Below are 21919 nucleotides of genomic sequence, written 5' to 3' on the forward strand. Positions count from 1 at the left end.
AGCATGGAGCTTCGGAACATAAGCAAGAATATAAACGATAGCAAACAAGAATTTACAAACCGTGTATATCTATGCGAATCGCAACATAAAGACACAGGATAATGATAAATACAACAATCCCTAGAGCATAGTAAAAGTAGACAGATTCCTCCGGCGGAAGTTGAAAAAGTAGGACGATTGTTGCAATGGTCAGGATAAGATCAAGGACCTGGGCTGGATTGAGCATCTTCAAGATTTTTTTTTAAAAAGGAATAAGAATTAAGAAAGAGAAGATAGGAGTTGAGAAAATAATGATACAAAGGTGGTAAATTTATAGTAAAAGAATCAGGTATGACAATCGCTGCAGATCACTATATTTAATTACAGAAGGTCTTAATTTTTTTCTTATTCTCCGTAAACCAAATCTTACCGATTCGAAGAGATCCTAATTTCCTTGATTATCGGAGAATCAAATTCTATAATAATTATGAAGATTTCCTGTAAAATCTTTAAATTCAGAAATTCAACATGTTTGAATTATAAGGATTCGCAATTAATTATTACTTCCTACACTCTTTTGAAATCTTATCTCTCGTAAATTAATTGTAACATCCTAACCCGTAATACAAACGATCACGCGGAAATATCAATTAATTTTTTTTTACTGGAACAGCATATGGCGCGGCACGCCATATGGCCGCGCGGCGCGCCAAACTGGCATGTCCAAAAAGTCATGAAATGCGAAAATGTTTGACCACTTCCCGACTTATTTAGACAAAACGCTTTTAACCATACATTAATATATGTAGAACTAACACGTCCCATTAATAAAATTAGTTTTATGAAGACCGGGCCCACATCGGCCGTTTTACGACTTTCGTACGAAAATACAAGTTTTCAACCACATGATTTGTAATACAAAATAAAGGCCGAGCATGGCGATTGGGGATACACTACCCAATCCTAATCAATCCAAAAGCAAGCCTTCTAAAGCAACTACGCGAGTCCACTAGTCCCACGCTTACCCGAGCCACCGCATCCATGCAAATCTATAAAAAGGTAAACAACGAGAGGGTAAGCTAATGCTTAGTGAATGCAATACTTATACATATACATATGTAATTTACCTACACGCATCCACTTACAATTCCATGCAAACAAAATGCATAAACGAGCTAGCAACACCAAACATACGACTAGCAACAGTATATAAATCGCCACAATAATATACTAAATCACAACAATGCATAAATATAACATACCGTTCCCCGCTATGGCACTACCGACTTGTAGACGACCAATAACGTCGAGTCTCGCTCGTATGATGTCACCGACTTGTGACTCATCATAAGGTGTCACCGACTTGTGAATCACCAAAGGGTGTCACCGACTTGTGAACTACCCACCAATATCTATGGGTCACCGACTTGTGAACGCCATGTGACATCACCGACTTGTGAAGCGCCACCAATAAGTGTCACCGACTTGTAAAGCACTATAGGGTGTCACCGACTTGTGAAGCACTATAGGGTGTCACCGACTTGTGAATCACCCGCCAATACATACGAGGTCACCGACTTGTGAACCTCCATGTGGCATCACCGACTTGTGAAGCACCACCTAGTGTCACCGACTTGTGGACACTATGACGTAATACCATCTCGTGAATCACTTCCCTAACTTATGGTGCCACCGACTTGTGAAACACCAACCAACTACTAAGGGTCACTGCCTCGTGAACCACCGTGAGGTGTCATCGACTTAAGAGTCTCCTAACGAGACACTACCGACACATAATCCTCTTCACACATAACCTCAATAAGTCACCGTCTCATGACACAACGCCCAATACTCACAATGTGGCGCCTAAGGCCCACATCGCGTACGAGTAAATAAACCACATACATACATGTATAAATATTCCACTCACCTTGTCGCCTTGAAGAATGCCACCGAATAATCTACAATCGCCGATGGAATGTACCTATTCCATTTATCACATAACAAGTAACACAATTAGGGTGGATATACAAATCAACCCAAATTGACAACTAGTGCAATTTCGACCCAAATGCACTTCCAAGCACAAATTGTGCCCACACTAACCAATAATCACTAACACAAGTGAGAATGGTCCAAATATGCCAATCAAACCCAAACATAGGTGTTAAACACCTATCTTGCCTAAAATGACACTTAAACCCTAATTTGACCCATAAGAAGTCAATATCACGCCATTAGCAAGTTTTGACACCAAAACATATTTAACTCGGCTCTATGCTTCAACTTAATCCATTTTAAGTTTATAAACCTTATTAAATCGGCAATTGAGTCATAATCACCAACAAACCCTAATTTTGACTCTAGTCAAAATTAGTCAACCAAAAGAACCCTAATGGTTTCCAAAACACCAATAATCACTAACACTAGTGATTATACACCATTTACAAGTCTTAAACATGGTTAAATCATTAACCCACCCAAACCCACCAACATCAACCATAACTAGTTACAATTACCCATTTCACCTCCTAAATGAGTTTTATAACTAACTAGCTCAAAACCCTAAACTTGAATATCAAATTACAAAGATGAAGTTCGGAGTTTGAACTTACCAATACCGCCAAAATGATGCCGTTGACGAGTAGAACAACTTTAATACTCGAGCTTTGGTGAGAATTTGACTCCTTCTTCTCCAAATCAAGCTCTCTCACTCTAGAACTCTTCCTCTCTCTCTCTAGATGTGGATTAGAGTGTTTGTGTGGGTGAGAAATGAGCTCCAATGGAGTTCTAGATCAGTTTTGATGACCCTAAACCGACCCTTAATGAAAAGACCAAAGTACCCCTCATTTAGACCTTTTAAAAAGGCTGAAAATTGCATCAGACGGGTTCGGCGCGCCGCGCCGAAAGGTGGAGCGCTGCTCCAACCTACAGGTCAGTTTTCAGAAACTTGTTTTGGCCATAACTTTTTGACCGTAACTCCGTTTTCGATGAATCAAATATTGTTGGAAACGTAATAAGATTTCCTTTCCAATGGTAAGGCTTTAAAATATCAACACAAATCAACACAAACTTTATTTGGGGTTAAAAAGATACGTACACACCTTGTCACTTCAGACAACGTCCAGTTTCCTTCAGCGTTCGAGCAAGCAACACGTACACTTCATACACGCATCGTACACCATAAATACATTATGTACAATAAATATTTGGGTCTTATAACTCTCCCCCACTTAAACTCGATCACGTCCTCGTGATCTTCTCCACTTAACCAATCTGGAACTACTCAACGACCCTCAATCCTAAGTTTCAATCCGAACTTTCTTCGGCAATCCTTCCCAATGAATCGCCTTTAACAACTAAATCGTCACCCGCGATTTAACAAAACCACCATCCGAGCACTAAAACCTGCTCTTTTCCCCATATAGGGAAAAACTCAACCATTCTCGTACCGAGATATCAATTCCTTAGCGTACCTTTACCAAGGACAACGCTAAAAGTGACCAAGTCTCAACCTAAAGTCAACGATCCGAACGTTGAAGATCGAACCACATGAATCCTTACGGATTACACTTACCACTAAACATCCTTTGTAGTGTGCAATACAACCAATACGCCACTATCCTAACATCATAAGCAACGGCTAAAACCAAAAGCGCCCAAAACGACTATGGCAACGCTAAACCTAAGGTGCACAAAATCGACTATTGTCACACCCGTAATAACATGTGAGCGAAACACGGCTATCGCCTCACTAATCCCACGACGTGGTCCTCACGACCCCACTCTCGGCGTATAAAACCACCAATAGATCACACATCCAACAATCATGAAGACTGGCCGAAAACTACACACATCAAAGATAGTCAACATCCGTGACTCTTCTTGCACACATACTTGGTCAACGTAAACGCCTCTCGACCAGCATACCATTTCCACGCTAACCATTATGGAGAACAATACAAGTAACCCTCTAATCACCTCATGGTTACACCCAACTTGGTTAAGCCTCCACACCAAAACAATTAACCCGAACTGGTTAGTCAAACACGCTTGGTCAACCTACCTCGATCAACACCTATCACCTAATTGATTAACCCGACTTGGTTAAGTCAAACTTACTTGGTCAACCCGACTTGGTCAAACCTCTAACGACAAATGATTAACCCAACTTGGTTAGTCAAACGCATTCGGTCAATACCTAACATCAAACTGATTAACCCGACTCGGTTAGTCAAATACCCTAGGTCAACCCGACTCGGTCAATGCCTATCATCTAATTGATTAACTCGACCCGATTAGTCAAACTCACTTGGTTAACCCGCCTTGGTCAACACCTAACATCTAATTGATTAACCCGACTCGGTTAGTCAAACTCGCTTGGTTAACCCGCCTCGGTCAACACCTAACATCTAATTGATTAACCCGACTCGGTTAGTCAAACTTACTTGGTTAACCCGACTCGGTCAACACCTAACATCTAATTGATTAACCCGACCCGGTTAGTAAAACTCACTTGGTTAACCCGCCTCGGTCAAACCTCTAACGACAAATGATTAACCCAACTTGGTTAGTCAAACTCATTCGGTCAATACCTAACATCAAATTGATTAACCCGACTCGGTTAGTCAAATACCCTAAGTTAACCCGACTCGGTCAATGCCTATCATCTAATTGATTAACCCGACTTGGTTAGTCAAACTCGCTTGGTTAACCCGCCTCGATCAACACCTAACATCTAATTGATTAACCCGACTCGGTTAGTCAAACTCACTTGGTTAACCCGACTCGGTCAACACCTAACATCTAATTGATTAACCCGACCCGGTTAGTCAAACTCACTTGGTTAACTCGCCTCGGTCAACACCTAACATCTAATTGATTAACCTGACTCGGTTAGTCAAACTGCAATGGACTAACTCGACCTAGCTAGTCACTACATCACACTAGAATACCTTCGTGCGAGAGTATAAACTCCCCCACCTAAAACTCCGTTCCGTAAACACATCGTCGAAATAATAGCATCCCATGGAATGGCCACTCATCAACATACACAACCAATATCTTCATTGGTCATAGTCCTCGAATTCTCACGAATTCGTCTCCAACAATAGCTCCCGACGATAAACATATGCTCACTCTCACGGACACTAATCCGACAACTAATGCGCCAATCGCATTATCTTAACTCCTAAAAGAAAGACGAGGTTCACCCGTCTTGCATCTCTTAATACGTACGTCAACAAACCTTGCTCCAACCTTGAGCATACGAAGGATTTCGGATTATCCTCTGCTCCAACCAAACCGTACGGGTATTACTCTAGCAATCATCGAGTTGCTATCGCTTGTAACTTCCACACCGCCACTCGAACACCTAAGGGTTTTCTTGCCGGTACCCTATGCTCAATGTAACCGTAACACCATCGGAGTCGAATACCACGCTAGTAGGTATGAAAGAGGCACCTAACGTTGCATCCCGTAGACTCCATTACCAACATTCATCTAGATCAAACACTTGATCTCAGGGGTTTCATCCACCCGACGAACCTCATGGATCATCAACTTCAACACGAAAGCGAACATGCTCTAACATCCGAATACTACTACAATCGCCTAACATACGTGTAACTCTAGCATTAAACTCAGGGTCGTTCGTCTCGATCCCATTTCCCGTCGCCATTCTAAGGAATGCAAAGCGATTAGATCACGAACGTATAAAGCACACACACAATATCACGCCATCTTGCTAAACACTCGTCGTACATCACTTTCTAGACACGATTTACACCCGTAATAAGGTTTGCAAGTCCTTATTACGCATACACGTCGTATCGACTCGTTAGTACAACGACCGCCTCTCTTGATGATATATGCAACCACAAACACAAACAAAACATAACACAAGAATCATTATCACAGCACAATAGCATATTAATAATATCCGCATTACTAATATAAATGTTAGTCAACCTATAAACAAGGCACTAACTAAACCCATTCCGACCCGTAATCCTACAAGTCCCGCAACAAATTTAGCACACACAAAAGTCTAAGTCAAGGCACCTATCTCAAGTCACCTAAATCCCTTAGACCATGCTCTGATACCACTTGTAACATCCCAACCCGTAATACAAACGATCACGCGGAAATATCAATTAATTTTTTTTTTGCTGGAACAGCATATGGCGCGGCGTGCCATATGGTCGCGCGGCGCGCCAAACTGGCATGTCCAAAAAGTCATGAAATGCGAAAATGTTTGACCACTTCCCGACGTATTTAGACAAAATGCTTTTAACCATACATTAATATATGTAGAACTAACACGTCCCATTAATAAAATTAGTTTTACGAAGACCGGGCCCACATCGACCGTTTTACGACTTTCGTACCAAAATACAATTTTTCAACCACATGATTTGTAATACAAAATAAAGTCCGAGCATGGCGATTGGGGATACGCTACCCAATCCTAATCAATCCAAAAGCAAGCCTTCTAAAGCAACTACGCGAGTCCACTAGTCCCACGCTTACCCGAGCCACCGCATCCATGCAAATCTATAAAAAGGTAAACAACGAGAGGGTAAGCTAACGCTTAGTGAATGCAATACTTATACATATACATATGTAATTTACCTACACGCATCCACTTACAATACCATGCAAACAAAATGCATAAACGAGGTAGCAACAACGTTAGTATATAAATCGCCACAATAATATACTAAATCACAACAATGCATAAATATAACATACCGTTCCCAGCTATGGCACTACCGACTTGTAGATGACCAATAACGTCGAGTCTCGCTCGTATGATGTCATCGACTTGTGACTCATCATATGGTGTCACCGACTTGTGAATCACCAAAGGGTGTCACCGACTTGTGAACTACCCACCAATATCTATGGGTCACCGACTTGTGAACGCCATGTGACATCACCGACTTGTGAAGCGCCACCAATAAGTGTCACCTACTTGTGAAGCACTATAGGGTGTCACTGACTTGTGAATCACCCGCCAATACATACGAGGTCACTGACTTGTGAACCTCCATGTGGCATCATTGACTTGTGAAGCACCACCTAGTGTCACCGACTTGTGGACACTATGAAATAATACCATCTTGTGAATCACTTCCCCAACTTATGTTGCCACCGACTTGTGAAACACCAACCAACTACTAAGGGTCACCGCCTCGTGAACCACCGTGAGGTGTCACCGACTTAAGAGTCTCCTAACGAGACACTACCGACACATAATCCTCTTCACACATAACCTCAATAAGTCACCGTCTCGTGACACAACTCCCAATACTCACGATGTGGTGCCTAAGGCCCACATCGCGTACGAGTAAATAAACCACATACATACATGTATAAATATTCCACTCATATTGTCGCCTTGAAGAATGCCACTGAATAATCCACAATCGCCGATGGAATGTACCTATTCTATTTATCACATAACAAGTAACACAATTAGGGTGGATATACAAATCAACCCAAATTGACAACTAGTGCAATTTCGACCCAAATGCACTTCCAAGCACAAATCGCGCCCACACTAACCAATAATCACTAACATAAGTGAGAATTGTCCTAATATGCCAATAAAACCCAAACATAGGTGTTAAACACCTATCTTGCCCAAAATGACACTTAAACCCTAATTTGACCCATAAGAAGTCAATATCACGCCATTAGCAAGTTTTGACACCAAAACATATTTAACTAGGTTCTATGCTTCAACTTAATCCATTTTAAGTTTATAAACCTTATTAAATCGACAATTGAGTCATAATCACCAGCAAACCCTAATTTTAACTCTAGTCAAAATTAGTCAACCATAAGAACCCTAATGGTTTCCAAAACACCAATAATCACTAACGCTAGTGATTATACACCATTTACAAGTCTTAAACATGGTTAAATAATTAACCAACCCAAACCCACCAACATCAACCATAACTAGTTACAATTACCCATTTCACCTCCTAAATGAGTTTCATAACTAACTAGCTCAAAACCCTAAACTTGAATATCAAATTACAAAGATGAAGTTCGGAGTTTGAACTTACCAATACTGCCAAAATGATGTCGTTGACGAGTAGAACAACTTTAATACCCGATCTTTGGCGAGAATTCGACTCCTTCTTCTCCAAATCAAGCTCTCTCACTCTAGAACTCTTCCTCTCTCTCTAGATGTGGATGAGAGTGTTTGTGTGGATGAGAAATGAGCTCCAATGGAGTTCTAGATCAGTCTTGATGACCCTAAACCGACCCTAAATGAAAAGACCAAAGTACCCCTCATTTAGACCTTTTAAAAAGGCTAAAAATTGCATCAGACGGGTTCGGCGCGCCGCGCCGAAAGGTGGAGCGCCGCTCCAACCTACAGGTCAGTTTTCAGAAACTTGTTTTGGCCATAACTTTTTGACCGTAACTTCGTTTTCGATGAATCAAATATCGTTGGAAACGTAATAAGATTTCCTTTCCAATGGTAAGGCTTTGAAACATCAACACAAATTTATTTGGGGTTGAAAAGATACGTACACACCTTGTCACTTCAGACAACGTCCAGTTTCCTTCGGCGTTCGAGCAAGCAACACGTACACTTCATACACGCATCGTACACCATAAATACATTATGTACAATAAATATTTGGGTCTTACATTAATCATTTCATTCCTATTTCTCAAGGGTAAGAAATTCTATATTTATTGAACTCGTGCTTATCATAAAACAGAACTCGACCATTTGAGGTATTCAAAGTGCTCTATCCATCAATTTTATCATTTCTTTAATGATTATTATATGAACAAACGAATTCATTTTAAGAATTCAAGTTATATCATATTTCGTGATATGAAAATATCCTTGTTTTCGTTATCAACTTCCCTTAGCCAAATTTCAGGACGAAATTTCTTTTAACGGGTAGGTACTTTCATGACCCGGAAATTTTGGTCATATTTAAACTCTGATAACTCCGACAAAATAAGCAAATTGATATTTTGCATTAAAATGTTTTCATACATTTAATTAACCTTTAGACTTTACCCTGCGATTCATGAACATGCTGTAATTTAAAACTCGAATCCGTCATGATTTATATATGATTTTACTTTCTTAAACGAAGACGTTTTATGATATAATAATTTCTGTTATTATAACCTCTTAATAAAATGATTTTGAATATAATTAGTTCTAGAAAACTAAATTTTATAATATTTATATATGAAATGATAAAAATTTACTATTAAACGATGCTATTTCAAATTAAAAACTTTACGTATTAAGTCGTTTTATTTTTATGATATAATTTTTGTAATTTTTTTAAGAAACGAAGTTAAATTAAAAATGTACAATTTGTAAAGCACAACGTACAACAACGTGTAGCTTAAATAGTTGAATTTAAATTAATTAATTCATTATTCATTGAATAGTAAATGAAACAAAATTAATTCATTTACTATTCACATGAAAGCGACATGATTGAAATTATTAATTATAAGTTACATAAAATACCCCTGAAGTAATTTAAAAATACGACTTTCAAAATATTATTCGATTCGATTCGATTTTATTATTATATTATTATATTTTACTTTATTATGTTATTATTTTATTATTATATTATTACTTTATTATATTATTATATTATTATATTATTATAATTATAAACGTACGATTCCTTTTATTATTATATTATTATTTTATTATTTTATTATATTATTATAATTAAACACGTTTGATTCCTTTTATTATTATAATATTATTTTCTAACTATATATATGAACGTCGATCGATTGATAACACACACACACACATTTTACATTCATATATATATATATATATATATATATATATATATATATATATATATATATATATATATGTATATATTACTTCCACCGTATTATTATTGTTATTATTTATATTTATATTATTAATATTATAAATATTATTAATATTAAAATTATTAATATTAATCTTATTATTAAGAAGTATTATTATTAGTATTACACATAAAATACTACGACAGGGTTATGTTCAAGTGATTTCGAAACGGGTTTTCAAATGGGTTAAAGCTAAAGAAATTATGGGTATTGTTCGGGGGTATTGTTCGTGAATCAAAGGCCAACCTTGCATTTATCATTTGCGTTGCGTCTGCATGATATTCCTGCAATATTGAACTACAATATTGATACGTGAGTTTTCATAGCTCCCTTTTTAAATGCTTTTGCATTATATATTTTTGGACTGAGAATAAATGCGTATTTTATAACTGTTTTACAAAATATGTACAAGTACTAAAACTAATTCTACGTGGGTTTAAACAAGAAATATCTCCTTAGCTTGGTAACTATAACTACTGGTGTATGACTGGTTGGCGCGAATCCTAAAGATAGATCTATTGGGTCTGACAAACCCCATCCTGACTCTGGGATGCTTTAGTACTTCGAGGTTATTTTAAACGCACCTGATCCGGTGTACTTCAGAGGGTAAAACATGAACGTTAAGGCTTGTTGCCGGGTGTCCACAACTTATAGAATGCTTTTGTAGACTACGATGTATGATTATTTATGAAACTGAAATCTTGTGGTCTATTAAAATTATTGAAAATCATTATTTATGATAAAACTATGAACTCACCAACCTTTTTGGTTGACACTTTTAAGGATGTTTATTCTCAGGTATTAAAGAAGCTTCCGCTGTTTAACTGCTATGTGCATGGAGTCGTACATGACATATTTTTCAAGGAAACTTTGCATTCAAACATTAATATGTATTATATTTTGACTGTTTAGTCAACTGATGTATTATTATGAACTATCATTTATTGGGATTGTCTATATGTAGAAATCACCACAGGTCAAAAACATTTATGTACATGCTTTAAAAATGTATACAGATTTAAAAACTTTCTTATATAGAAAGCGCGTCTTTTGAAAAGAATGCAATGTTTGTAAAACGTATCATATAGAGGGCAAACCTCACAATGGGACCGATGAATGATGTGCTGCGTCAATAGGGATTTTGGCGGGCTGTCACAGTTTGTACAGGCCCGAGCCTGATTAACCTGCTGCGGTTGCGTCTTCAATTCTTCGGGTTGTTTGACTAGAGATTCTATCTTATCCATGAGGGAATTAATGGCCTCTGTTTGATTGTTAAGTGTGGAGAGAGGTGCAGATAATGAAAGGCTTTTAGCACCTTCCAGTAATGATGATGCATTGTCATATTTTTGAGCAATTCCCATGCTTCATCTGCTATTTGATTCATCAAATTCCCTTGAGCTGCTGCATCGATCATCGTCCTATGATTTACCATAATATCATTGTAGAAGGTGCAGATTTGGGCTGACTTCTCCAACTGGTGGTTCGGGTTTTGAATTGCTCCCATGCAGTGTACAAAGATTCATCATAACTTTGACGAAAGTTAATGGTGTCATTTTTAAGCTTGGTTTGTTTGGATGGAGGGAAATATTTGGTTAGGAATTTAGTAGCCATTTCCGTCCATGTGGTGATGGAATCGTTCTCCAGTCCTTCAAATCATGTCTACGCATAATGAGTGAGAGAATAGGGGAACACGTATAGTCGGACTATATCTTGGCCCACTCCTTGCTGCTTGTAGGAGTTCGAAAGAGAGATAAATTTATCAAGATAAGAGTTAGAATCATTGTTCGGTAATCCATGAAATTGACAGCTGTTTTGGATAAGCTGCACAATGTGATGTTTTAACTCGAACGAGTGACCTCGGGTCTCCGGATATCTGATTGGTCCTCCTCGACCTTGAATCGAGGGTTTGGTATTATCCGTAAGGGTGACGCGTAGCGCCATTGGATTGAGCTCTCTGAGTCTTCTCTCCTTACGTGCTTTTGATATAATAGATTCCGGATCAGGTGTAGATAGCAACGGTCCTGGTCTGGATCGAGTGTGGGTCATAGGTATGTTGTAAATTTTAGATAGGGAATCCAAAAAGGATTCTTGAAAGGTCCAATTTTATCTAAGCTAAGCTAGTCCTAAGGTTATTCTAAAGTTAGTCCTAAAGTTAATCTAAGGAAATCTAATCTAAGCTACAGTTAGTTCTATAGGTATTCCTAAAGCAATCTAAGCTAAACTAGGGTTAGTTATTTTTGGTGGGTTTAATTTTTGGTTCTTGCGGCAGATTCCCCTGCTACTTCGACAACAGAGTTTCGTATAACTGTAATTATCAGACTACGCAGCTAGGCCGACTTACGGAGAGGCAGGATCCTTTTGGTTCCAATATAATTGGAGACTGTTTGGAAAATCCGACCACCAAGTCCATGTATAATAGTCTTTCTTAGACACTACTCAAAGTCTTAAAACATAATTAGTTGAAACAGTATTATCTGATAACAGTGATCCCCGGCAGCGGCGCCCAAAACTTAGGTTCCCTACTAATGTGCCTAAAATGGATGGTTATGTTTTAGTGTGCAGTGTCGTCGGGCTACACGGTTGTCGGTCGAGGTCTCCCAGCAGGTATGTACCCGTGTTTTAGATTTATAAGGTCGGTGTCTAAATCCACTACTCCTTAGGGTGAGTAAGGGAAGTATGACCTAGGGTCATTTTTTTAAAGAAGTCTACAGGATCAAACCGAAAACCTGAAAAAAATAATTAACAAGGAGTATTTGTGTTTCTATTTTAGGTTTTCTAATTTTCTAAAGGATAAATAAATACATATAGGTAAAATTGTATTTCAGATAAGGTTACAGGTGTACATGCTATGATTTCGTTAGTTACATTATTGATTTATGTAATAATGGCTCATGAATAGTTGATAACCCTTTACCCATTATATTGGTCCTACCGCTCGTGTCAGAGGACTGACATGTCATGTGACAACCCGGAAATTTCTGAACAAATTTAAACTTGATCTTTATATGTTTCCGACACGATAAGCAAAGTCTGTAATGTTAAATCTCAAGAAATTTAAACTGTGTTCATACATTCATTTAACCTCGACCAAATTTTGATGATTCACGAACCATTATATAAATGATTATGATTATATATGTATATGTATATATATTATAACTTGAAAACGTTAACTAAGTATTAGATGAACAATACTTTACATGAACGTATTTGTTTCAATATATTTATCGACGGAATTAGAAGATAATGTCAAATGATTGAGTTATCCATTACATTATGATATTATTATAATTCTTTGGGGTAAGGTCCACGTTGATTTGAAAAATCGTTCATTTTTAACGATATTCGAAATAAATGGTAAAGTCATTTACAAGTAAGAACAAATGTGTCAATTGACGTGGGTTAGACAAAAGTTAGTGGAAAACTAGTTTTCATAATGTTCGACTGATCTATTTTCAAATGTATGAAAATGATTTCAAAAACTAAGTTATTGTAATCTATTATTTATAAAGGTAAATTAATTATATAGAAAGCAAAATTTAAGCTTTATATTATAAAGGGGTATGTGTGTGTGTGTGTATATATATATATATATATATATATATATATATATATATATATATATATATATATATATATATATATATATATAGTGTTCCTTAAACGAAAATGTTTTTCGATATAATAGACTTTTATTATTAAGAACGTATTATGACATAACAACTTCTACTATTATAACCTTTGTAATAAAATGATTTTGAATATAAAATAATTTGATTATTAAAATGTCTTTGTAAACGTTTGTATATAAATGAAGTATATCAATTTTAAACTTTAAAAATACAAATGTTACGAAATAATATCTCTTATTATTTAAACGATTTCAAAATATATAAGTTTTGAATATAATTAGTTTTGAAAAACTATACATTATATATTGTTAAATAAATATTCCAAATTTATATTTCGAAATGAAAAAATAAATATAAATATATTTTAACTTAGTCATAAAACGTTTCGATAATATGTATATACAACGAGATGAGGATTTATAGAAGCAAATGACCAAATCACTCAAATGATCAAGTTACATTTAAAATGATATAGTTTATTGACAATGTAAGTTTAATTATTTATAAAGGTACACGTCGCGTATCGTTTAGTACAAGTTTTCTCCGCGTACGAGTTAGCGTTCGAGAAACTGAAACCGGAACATAAATTGAGAGACAACGTACGTGTCATCGGAACAAAAATTTCAAATTAACTATAAACATAAATATAATATATTATATAAATAATTATATAAATTAAATATATATTATTATTATATATTATATGCGAGTGTCGGCAAGACTTTTGAGGCTTTGTGAGCTGGAAGAGGCAGCCATGCGATCGCATGGCCATTGCCTCACTGAACCATGCGATCGCATGGTGAAGAGGGTGAGGCAAACTCCTTATATTTTGGTCGAATTCGTTTTCCTGAGTCATTCATTTCTCTCAACTCTCGATATCTTTCTCTCTACATATATATATATTTATATTAATATTATTAATATTAAGATTATCAATATTAATATTATTAGTATTAGTATTAATATTATTGGATAATAATATTATTAGTATTATACATAAAATACTACGACGAGGTTCTGCTCGCATGTAATTTCAAAACTGGTTTTCGAGTAGGATAGGGCTAAGAAAATTATGGGTTATAGCTATGAAGGTGATGGGTAATGTTCAGGGGTATGCTTGTGAGGCCAACTTAGTGTTTATCATCTCCGTCGCGTCTATGTACCTTCCTGCAATATTAAATCTCAATATTGATACGTGAGCACTCATAACTTAACTTTTATATATTATTAGTGTATCCCTTACTAGTGCTCGAGGAGATAGGATTATGCATGCCTGTATGATTAATTCTGTCGTTAAATAGGTTATGTTGAATCCTGAATTAGATACATATGCTACTAAGATAAGGTACATGATATGCATGTCGTTGGAATGCTAGCAAAAAATTAAAAACTTTTCATTTAGAACTCGTGTGATTTCGATAAACGGATTAGAAGTTATAGACAACTGAATCTTAGTATTATTGTTAAAATGATTATTATTGCTATCATCGTTATTATCGTCGTTATTATCTAGTAATTATTATTATTATTATTATTATTATTATTATTATTATTATTATTATTATTATTATTATTATTATTATTATTATTATTATTATTATTATTATTATCATTATTAATATAAGTATTATTATTAAAAATTATTATTGTCATTACTATTATTATTGTTATTAACATTAGAAATTATTATTAATGTTATCATTTTTTTTATATAAATCATTTATATTATTATAATACTTATTAATATCATCATCATCAAAACTAATATTAGTATCATCTAATTATTATGATTGTTATTATTATCATTATTATGAATGCGATAAATGTGTATTAAAAGCTATTAAACAAATCGATTAGGAAATAATGAGTATAAATATCATGATGAAATAAAAATATTGTAAGTTATTGATTTAAATAAAAAATATCATTTTCATTATTTTATCACTATTATTATTATTGAAAAGTATTATTAATATTAAAACTATCATTTTTACTAAAATTATTATATCATTGTTATTATAAAATATCATTATCATTTTCATATTATAATTAATAAAAATTATCATTTTATCATAATTAATATAATTTTTAGTAAAAATAAATATTGTTATTTTAATTAGTAGAATAATAATAATTATTATTACAAAATAATACAACTTTTAATAATTATTTTTATTATCAATATTATTTTATAAATATGTGATACAAAGATATTTTACTACATGTAATATAATTACATTAATAATACCTATCATTATATTTTTATGATAATAAATGAACTTTATAAATTTTATTATTTAAGATATATAAAAGTATATTTTTTATCATATATATTTTTTAGTATAAATTTTTATTAATAAATGACTTTTATTATTTACTATAATAAAATCTACTAAAAATATTTAAATATATAAAACGAGTATATTAAATTATATAATAATCATGTATAGATTTTGGAAATTATTTTGGTCAAAATAACTTTTGTTGACTTTTGCATATTAGTCTCGAGCATTAGGATTGCGATACACTACGACCTGACCTAAATTGTTAGACAGTTATTGACCAACATGACGACCTCGATCAAATTTCGGGACGAAATTTCTTTAACGGGTAGGTACTGTGACGACCCGGGAATTTTTGACCAAATTTAAACTTAATCTTTATATGATTTTGACACGATAAGCAAAGTATGTAATGTTAAGTCTCACAATTTTTGGAGTTATTTACATGAATTAAAATAACCCTTTGACTATTCCCGACGATTTACGAACAATTGTGTGTAAATAAATATGTAAATATAAATGTAAGTATATATTATAATAATAATTGAAAATAATAAAATATAATATAAACATTAAAGTTAAAAAATGTAAAATAATATATATAATAGCTAAGTTGCTATTAGAATGAATATATATATGTATATGAATGATTTCTATATAATTAATAACATATGTACATTGTATTATATATAAATTATACAAATATTACATATTCAAATATGTTATTATATAACATAAGTATTAAATAATTTATAACATATAAGGTTAAAATATGAAATCTTATTACAAGTTAAAAATTAAGTTGTTATAGTAATATTATTATTACTTTCAATATTCTAAATAATGTTAACATTAATATTAATATCAGTATTAGTTATATTATTATTTTTAATGGATAATATATAGATATGAAATTTAGTACATTAAACTTGTTATCTTTACTAATATTATTATTATTACTTTCATGATTATTATTATTATGAATAACTAAAAATATAGTTGTCTTACTAATATTATTATTACTACTTTCATAATTATTATTACAATTAATTTTAAATGATAGTATTGTTATACTAATAATATAATTATTAATTAATATTTAAAATTAATTGTTATATTGATAATATAACTTTTAATTATTATTTAATATTAAATATAATATAAAATTAGAAAATAACGCGTGACATTTAACTGATTATTTCATTATCATCTTTCCCCTTTTCTCTATTTCTATTATGCTCGTGAATCCATTCAACCTCAATCTCCACTATAAACACCGATCAATCATCACATGTCCTGCTGCAACAATTATTTTATTATCATTACACACTACAAAGAATTGCTATTGATCGAAGGATTTAAGGGAAATTGAAAGGAACCACTCCGGTTTTGCTTACACGATCGATTTTGTCCAAGAACACGAATTCGAATCAGTTCTCCAAATCTAATAATGTAGAGTTATTATGAATCATCTAGTGAAGTTCTCTGTAAATTTCCAATCATTAAATTATCGTATTGATTGTTAATTTTGATAGTCAAAATTTTATGTTTAAAAAGTCAAACCGAACTCTTTATTCGAAGTAGGGAATTACAGGTTGTTTTAGGGTTTTAATTTCTAGTGTTGAGCATTTGAGGAGTAGTTTATAACAACTTTTATGTTAGGATTATAGGCTGAAACGGGTAGATTTGATGAATCAAATTAAAAGGGTATGAGTTCTGTTCGGCTGTGTTACAGATATATGTGTATATCTATTTTTAGGGCAACCAGCACATTTAAATGATGACTGTTGATGGTGTTAAACCCTTGCTAATCTTGTTAGAATTCAAAACAACCTCGCAAAATTCTTACAACTCTGCTGTTGTATTGATATTCTACTACTGCAATATTTTTTTTCAATTGAAATGTGAAGAGGGTAATGATGAACATATGAGATTGCTGCAGCTTTATTTTTCCTTTTTGCTGTTGCTCAGTTCGAGTTATGTTATAAAAATGAAATCATGATGGTATGTCGATGTTAATGATAGTTTAGTAAGATGATGATGATAGATATATAATATAGATGATGATGAAGATAGATTATGGTGGTAATGATAAAAGATGATATATGATATGTGTGTATTATGATAGGATTAGGATCATATTATAATTATGTTATGATTCTGATTATGATCATGTTATGATAATGATTATGATATGATTATGACTATGTTATGATTATGATTATGATCATGTTATAATAATGATTATGATATGATTATAACTATGTTATGATTATGATTATTTTAAGGTTAAGATAAATACGATGATGAATCAAGGTAGAATTGGTTATTGTTTGTGGTTACAGTGACGGCTCAATGATATTTTGGATCAATATATAACCGAATGAAACCATTGATTGAGTTGTGCTACCGTTTGATACTTGCATCAAACAAAAACTCAAACCCGAAAACTTTTGTTGGTTTAAGATCGATACTAGGCCTGCTGTGTTTGGTCCAATTGAAATTGGGTTGCTTGTAAATGATAATGGACTTGTATTCTTGGGTTTTAGTGATATGGACTTCCAAAATCCATTAAGGTATATATATGTATATATGTATATATGTATATATATATATATATATATATATATATATATATATATATATATATATATATATATATATATTATTGTTACTATTATTATGATTATTATGATTATTATTATTATTATTATTATCATGAAAATAATACAAATTATTATTATTTTAGTAAATATTATTATTAGTATCATTTTAGACTTATTAGTATTATTAAAATCATCATTTGTAATAAGATTGTTATAATAATTATTATTATTAAGTATTATGAATTATTATCAAAAATCATTAATTTCATTATTATTAAAATTTTCATTTTTATTAAAAATTACTGTTATTATCATTAATATAAGATTATTAATAAAACTATCATTAATGACATCATTAATAGAATCATCAATATTGTTACTATTATTAATATCAAGTATTACCTTTATTATCATTTTTATGATATCAAATATTATTCTTGTATTATTATAATAATTATCTTAACAAATAAATGATATATATATACAAAATATATTTAATATTTATAACATAACAAAATTTATATTTATATATAAAAATGAATATATGAAATATGTATGTTATTAATGTAAAAACGATATAACTAATAAATTTACATATATATAAATTTGTTCGATTACAAGTATATGTATTAAGATATATATGAATGATATAGGTTCGTGAATCCGAGGCCAACCTTGCATTGTTCAATATCGTCATATGTATTTTTACTACAAAATACAGTATTGTAATTTTCATTTGCTCCCCTTTTAAATGCTTTTGCAATATATATTTTTGGGACTGAGAATACATGCGCTGCTTTATAAATGTTTGACGAAATAGACACAAGTACTTAAAACTACATTCTATGGCTGGATTATTAAACCGAATATGCCCTATTTAGTCTGGTAATCTAAGAATTAGGGAACAGACACCCTAATTGACGCGAATCCTAAAGATAGATCTATTGGGCCCAACAAGCTCCATCCAAAGTACCGGATGCTTTAGTACTTTGAATTTATCATGTCCGAAGGGAGTCCCGGAATGATGGGGATATTCTATATGCATCTTGTTAAGGTCAGTTACCAGGTGTTCACCATATGAATGATTTTTGTCTCTATGCATGGGACGTATATTTATGAGAACTGGAAATGAAATTCTTGTGGTCTATTAAAATAATGGAAATGAATGATTATGATAAACTAATAAACTCACCAACCTTTTGGTTGAAACTTTAAAGCATGTTTATTCTCAGGTGTTAAAAAAATCTTTCGCTATGCATTTGCTTATTTTAGATATATTACTTGGAGTCATTCATGGCATATTTTGAAAGACGTTGCATTCGAGTCGTTGAAATTCATCAAGATTATTATTAAGTCAACTATAGTTGGGTGTATTATGAAATGGTATGCATGCCGTCAACTTTCGTTGTAAAGAAAGTTTGTCTTTTAGAAACGAATGCAATGTTTGTAAAATGTATCATATAGAGGTTAAATACATCGCGATGTAATCAACTATTGTGAATCATTTATAAGGTATATGAACGGGTCCTTTCAGTTGGTATCAGAGCGATGGTCTTAGCGAACCAGGTCTTGCATTAGTGTGTTTAACTGATAGTTGGTTAGATGCATTAGTGGGTTTGGACTTCGACCGTGTCTGCATGTCAAAAGTTTTGCTTATCATTTAGTGTCAAAAATTATTTGCTTATCATCCTTAAAGTCTAGACACGTCTTACTGCCTCTGTTGCATAGACAGTGTATAGATAAATTCATATCTTAGCGTATCTGTTATTGTTACCTTTGCCTGACAGCTTCCGTAGATTCCTCCGTAACTTATGGGATTTTAGTATTATATATGCATATGTAAATTATGTATTGCAGGGTACTAATCTACATCCTATAATCTATTTCTTATCGAAAATCCTTCATCTGATCGTATGAGATGAATCCCTCAACCAGTTCAAATTCTTCAGATTCCGACAGCTATTCCGATATGGAGTTTCACCTAAGCTCCGAAAGCAGTGTCACCAGAATAAATCAACCAATTCAGCTGATGGGTTCGTAGCCTACTTAATCATTGGAGACAAAAAGAAGGCGATCCTTTCCATCAACCAAATTCACCTCTTGACGAAGAACCTGAAGCACTTACCGGTGAACCAGTCCGAAACACGATTTTCACACTCATTTCCAGAGTATCTCGTCACGATTATATTCTATCAAAAAAATTCTAGATCTTATTCATCCACTCGTCCGAACCGACAACCATTCCGGTGTAATAGAAGAAGTCAACGAGCTTCGCGCCCGAGTTGTAGCCTTTAAAAATATTGTGCAAAATTTACCAGCTTCAGCAACATCACCGGCACCAATAGTACCAGTACCATCAACAATCCATGCCTCAACAACTCATTTTGTACCTCGAGTATAATCATCGTTCTACATATCTGTTCTACATCGATTATCTTTGTTCTACATAACCATTCTATATCATTTATCTTCACTGAACATGGCGATTATGTAATCTCCAAAGTCTTAGAGATTATTTATTCTAGTTCAAATCGAAAAGCAAATGAGATTAATATCATATTAACTCATTAAATCCATGATTACATCTGAAGAAAATATATATGTATATATGTTTTCATAAAGGTTGTAATTAAAAATTCTTTTGTACAAACTATTAATGGTGAAAACATTTTAACGGGTAGGTAATACCCGAGGAATATTTAGATTTCACGTTAATAAGTTACACTGTACATTCTTCGAATCTGATTCAACGGTCATTTACTATCCTACTTACATGTGAGGACCTGTCCTTATCCACCTGGACGAAGTCATCAACATTTGGTCCCATTGCGATGATCGACTCCAAGTAATGTCCTTAAAATGAGCAAATGCACAGCGGAAGACTTAGTTCGTACCTGAGAATAAACATGCTTAAAAGTATCAACCAAAAGGTTGGTGAGTTCATAGGTTTATCATAACAATCATTTCAATATGTTAATAGACAACAAGATTTCATAATCATAAACATAATACACTCGCAAGTGTATGTAAAGCATTCTAAGTGGTTGAGCACTTGGTAACCATACTTAACATTTAATCACGTCGCATATTCCCTTTATTATGAAATCTCACTACACCGTACCAAGTGTAGTCACCAAAATGAAGTAATGTGCAACCGTTGAATACTGGTCGTCCAGTCCGGTTGGGGTTGTCAGGCCCGATAGATTTATCAACAGGATTCGCGTTTACAATACCCATGTAAATAGTAGTTACCAAGCTACAGGGAAGTATGCCAGTGGTACAACTCAACGTAGAATGTATTTTTAAGTACTTGTGTCTATTTCGTAAATATTTATAAAAGCAGCGCATGTATTCTCAGCCCAAAATATATATTGCAAAAACAATTAAAAAGGGAGCAAATGAAACTCACCATACTGTATTTTGTAGTAAAAAATACATATGACGACATTGAACATGTGTAGGGTTGGCCTCGGATTCACGAACCTATATCAATTATGTATATTAACACATATACTAGTAATCAAAT

This window comes from Rutidosis leptorrhynchoides, chromosome 6 (genome assembly GCF_046630445.1).
Source record: "Rutidosis leptorrhynchoides isolate AG116_Rl617_1_P2 chromosome 6, CSIRO_AGI_Rlap_v1, whole genome shotgun sequence".
Taxonomy (NCBI): domain Eukaryota; kingdom Viridiplantae; phylum Streptophyta; class Magnoliopsida; order Asterales; family Asteraceae; genus Rutidosis; species Rutidosis leptorrhynchoides.